At 31.8% G+C, this 5,091-nt stretch overlaps 1 pseudogene; it reads right to left on the bottom strand.

Annotated features, from left to right (window-relative positions):
* Nucleotides 1–499: 499 nt before the first annotated feature.
* On the bottom strand, nucleotides 500–3,941 carry LOC128182842 (cell death abnormality protein 1-like; annotated as a pseudogene).
* Nucleotides 3,942–5,091: the final 1,150 nt, after the last annotated feature.

Here is a 5,091-nt window from a genome sequence, read left to right as displayed (position 1 = left end):
ACAAAATTTCAGCCCCGAAAAAATCTTAAACTTTGGCGACAAATAGCTCTAAAACTAACAAAGAAATTACCAAAATTTTCATGCCAGCAAAATTATAAAATGTTACCGACAATTTCGCCAAATTTCATGCATCTATCATCTGTAGTTCCCGAGATCAACTCTGGACAAAAGACCCCCCAATTTTCAATTAAAGGGCAATAACTCATAACCGGAAGTGAATTTTAAAAATTTGAAAAAAACGTCTAGAGATATTAATATCATCTACATACACTGAAAGTTTCATAGCAATCAGACAAAAAATGTTCGAGAAATCTCGTGCACAAAATTTGCGGGAAAAAAAAAAAAATAATAATAAGAAACAGTAGAATAACAGAAGGGTTTTCCGTTGAAAAACGGAAAACCCTAATAATAAACATTACAATCACTATAAGGTCTTCCGTTGTAACGGAAGACCTTAATAAGGGTTTAACAAAAAAATGCATATTTACAAGTACTAAAATTACATGTTCTCGTATCGCAATGAGCTCGCTAGCATGTATGTGTTGTTGTCAGTAGGTATATTTTCATCGCAAATATCGCTGCGTTGTTCAGGTACTCTACACAGTGTGGTAGTGACGTGTTCTGACACGACAGATCCAACATAAAAGGAATTTTCTCTTATTTGTTTCGAGTAGAATCTTCTGTTTGTAAAAGATATGACAAAGAGGACTGCAATAGCAACTACAACTGAAACCCCGACGAAAACTCCGATAACCATTGGGAGAGTCAAACCTTGTATCATATTCTGTGATTCTGAATAAAAACAGATGGCATATGGATATAAATATTTTGACTTATGTTTAATTTTAGTGCAGTTGCTCATCTTTAGACTGTAGTAACATTTTCTGAAAGATATTAAAGACAAATAGTAATAGGGTATATAAAAAAAACTATAACTGTTTCTTGGTTTATTTGAATTATTTAATTTTTTTATTCAAGCTTGTAAATATGTTAGAAAATTGAAACATTCACAATGATAAAAAAAATCAAAGTCTACGGTAACGGACTACGAGCTTGTGGATATTTTGATATTAGCAAGCAACGTATCGCTTTATTATAAACGTTTAAACAAGTGAAGAAAGAATATATGTTGTTTATCTTTTTTTTCAATTTGAAAAAAAGTTGCTCAATTTTCGCCTTGTGGATGATAAAGTATACCATTTGGTGCTTTTATACTTTTATACATGTTTCATTTGGTATGCTATAACTCATGTGTATATATACCTCTGTCGGTTGTTCCATCCTGTGTCAGACAACCAACAGTAATTGCACATCACCCGGTTACAATGTGAACAGTTCTGTTGACAATTTTTCCCATAGTTTGGATACCTGCATTGTCGTGAACAGTTTATTCCAAAGAAGCCATCTGGACAATCTGTCGAAATAATAAAAATGGCCAATCCTAGGGTCGAGCTAAATATTATATTATGATAAAGTAACATCACACGGGGTTCGCTTTAAAAAAAGGGTAAATAAGACTTCTGTTTTTAGAAAACCTTATAATTCTTTTGAAATGTGTAAGTATTTCGAAGACAAATAGTGCATGGATACTTTTACTGTGGAATCATTTTTATTCGGGCCAATGCTTGCCAAAATTTTTCTAGTTCGTGAGGACGTAATTTCATAGGTAGCAGGTGCAATTTTGCAAACAAATACTAAACAAATGCTTGCACATACATGTACATTCGTTGGGATGTTGATTCGTGTGCAATGGTAACTCACGAATGCTACGAACATTGGTCCCTTATGAACATTGATAATTCCACAGTTTTTGAGTTTTTGACAAAGTATGATCCAGATTTGAGCAGGAGTAGACGACTTAATTATGGTCTAAACAAGAATTCTATTAAAATCTGCTATGGTCATTATATCAGACCTATCCCTTTGCAAAAGATCACTCTGTGAGTGAAGTGAATACCAGGTATGGTTAGAAAAATGGTTTATGCATAAGTATTTGACATTGATTAATGTCACCGAATGTCCTTGAATATCAGTAAAGTTTAGAATTGTAGAAATAATTTATGCAATTTCATTAAAACGAAAAAACACAATACTTCTGGAAATGGTTTTACACTGAGATTTGCTGTGGTCTTTATATATGAAACATATTTTTTTTAAATTGTATTATATACAAGTAATGAATGAGTTGTATTTGATGCATATTGGACCAGTGAGAGATAAAATCAGAACATTTTCAAGACAAGTGACATTTCTTAGACGGTGGAAGGATAAAACAGTATAGGGAATCGGAAGAACAAATCTTTCCAAAACAATACATACGTAAATGGTACTGACTAAGATTTATAAATAAATTCACTCATTAAATCATGCTACCCTTTTGATTATTGTCAATTGACATATCATTTATTTAGAATAAGATTATTACTTATTAGGTTAGTTATTGTCTCACTACGGAAATATATTGGGTTGATCAATCTCATAGATGGCGAGACGAAGCCGGGCCGTCTATGTGATTGATCAACCCAATATATTTCCGTAGTGAGTCAGTAACTAACCTTATAAGTGTTTTGTTTTCCCGAGGACTATCAAGCGACATATTCATTCACATATAGCGGTGATCTACGCAAAGCCATGTACAAGAGGCCTTACATCTCGTCCAATGAAACTCATTTAAACTCTTCAAAATTATCAATACCACCTTTCAAATACGCTTAAAAATCTATGCTTCACCCATTTTACTTACAACGTTTTGTTGCTATTCAATTTTAAACCTCTGTAAAGATTTGAGCAAATTTAAACGCTGCCATTTTGTTCTGCTCCAGACACAACAATGTGACGTCAATATTCAAAGGGCAACTACTCTAATTTAAAAATAATTCCAAAGGGCCACTACTCTAAATATTTTAATGACTTACTGAACACGATTTCTGTGTTAAAAAATATGAAATATCGAGATGAGTAGGTGAGGCGGCGGCCAATGACGGCCATATTGCCTAATATTAATCCTCACAGAACCTACATAGAGATATATGAGGCAATCACGTGCCATGTTTAATCCAATGAAAATGTGACATTTCAGTCTGAGGGAAAACAAAACATGATGATAATCAATGAAAAAGGTATGCAATTGTTTTGTTTTTGTTGATGCAAACAAATAAAAAATAAATGAATGGAAACTTTTGTGCATTTCAAGTTGATACATTATAGAATATGTTGATATTTTAATTTGTATCAATGCCAGAATTGTTCTCTTTAACGATAGGGAAGATTAAATTGGCAGTCAGTGAATTCGTGAAATCTTAATTGTACCACCCTGAGTTTGTTTCCCACTTGCCATACAACCAAATATCACACTGCAAGCTTCCTGACCACACTCTGAACAATCCTGTTGGCAATTTATCCCATAGCTTGGATATCTGCATGATCTCGAACAGTGTCTTCCATAGTAACCAACTGGACAATCTGCCAAGACAAAGAAAATTTATAACAAATTGAATGTCCAAATATAAAACAAACAATATTCAATGTTCATGTACACATTGTAATAAGGAAAACAAACTTATTTAACGTCACTATACAGTTTTGTAATTGTTTCTTTCCATTGTGTACATTGAAAACGTAACAGTGAACAAAAATGAAAAACAACTATATGTCTACTGACCAATGCACTTGTTGTACATCTTTCTCCATTTGCAATCTTCAATACAGTTTTCTTCCGATTTCCTTTTTTGACATTAAGAGCAATTATATGGATTATTTATGAAAATACATATACGTGTAATTCTTTTTTCCTACATCATATTATTTAATATCTAAAAGTTTTACCTTTCGCAGTTTAAAGACGTACATAATGTGGTGCTGCAAATCACAGTGAATGTGAAAGAACTCTGGAACTTCATTTCTCTGTAGTGAATTTCTGATACTTTCTGATGCTTGAGCATGTGATTCACATTTCCTCATGTGTTGAATTATAGCATGTGCAAATTAAAATTTCAAAAGAGTATTTCCTACATGTACCAGTCAAATACCTTCAATCGCTTGACTCGGTCGTTTAATATGAGTGATATAAAGTTAACTTAGATTAAATTATATATTGTTACTAGCACTACATTTTTCGATATTTGAAAGTAAAACTAAAAAAAAAATATTACAGCTTTTATCACATGTTTATCTCAATATACGGTGGATATCACTCATGGTTTATATGTTTATATGTGTTCATACGCCACGTGACGTCATAATTAAACATTACGTAGGTTTCGGCAGTTGGTTTACGTAGAATGAAAAAGTAAATAATTACTTCAGCTGAAAAAAGTTGAGTTGTAAATGTGAATCATTAACTGTTGTTTCATTTATTTTTCATGAAGTCATAAAAAGTGTTCGAAAATGAAATGTTAGATTGTTAAACTTCAAAAAACTTTTTTTTCGAGCGTTAAATTGTTGACGTCTTGCAGTGAATGTGTTGTGTGGCTCACAATTACAATGTTTACAGAAAGAATTGAGATTAACAAAATATGTGTCAAATCATGTGATAAAAAGAATCTCTCATTATTTGTGATGTAATAAGATTTTTATCCAACTCGTTTTGTCCTGTCTATCACACAACTCGTTGGATAAAAATCATATACCATCGCAAATCATTAAAGATCCTATACTTATTACATGGTAATGAATACGATATTAGTTAGTTTAAGCAAATACAAAAATTGAATATAAGCAAGTCTGTTCAAACTTTCATCTGCAACAATGGCATTTGTGAATTCTTCTTCTCATAATATGTAATATTTCATCCATATTTTGGTGTTAATGAGGATATGTGAATGCTTGAAATAATATTATTTGTAGTATCTATAGGCAAGTTAATTTGGTATATGATTATTAGTTTGAAACAGTGAAAATCATTCGATAGTAAAATAATGAAAACATTAATATCGCAGTTCCTCTTCATTAAATGGCGTGTACATTGTTCTTGAGGGTTATCAGACAAATATGATGTTTGATTCGGCATATGCAAATCAGCTAATTAGAGAAGAAAATGTAGACATCAAAAAAAATTATCTGTTATGTTTTGTTAAAAAAAAAAGATTTATG

Source organism: Crassostrea angulata, chromosome 5, assembly GCF_025612915.1.
Source record: "Crassostrea angulata isolate pt1a10 chromosome 5, ASM2561291v2, whole genome shotgun sequence".
In the NCBI taxonomy this organism is placed as follows: domain Eukaryota; kingdom Metazoa; phylum Mollusca; class Bivalvia; order Ostreida; family Ostreidae; genus Magallana; species Magallana angulata.
The sequence above is the reverse complement of the archived record's forward strand: the minus strand, read 5'-3'. Positions and strand labels throughout refer to the sequence as shown.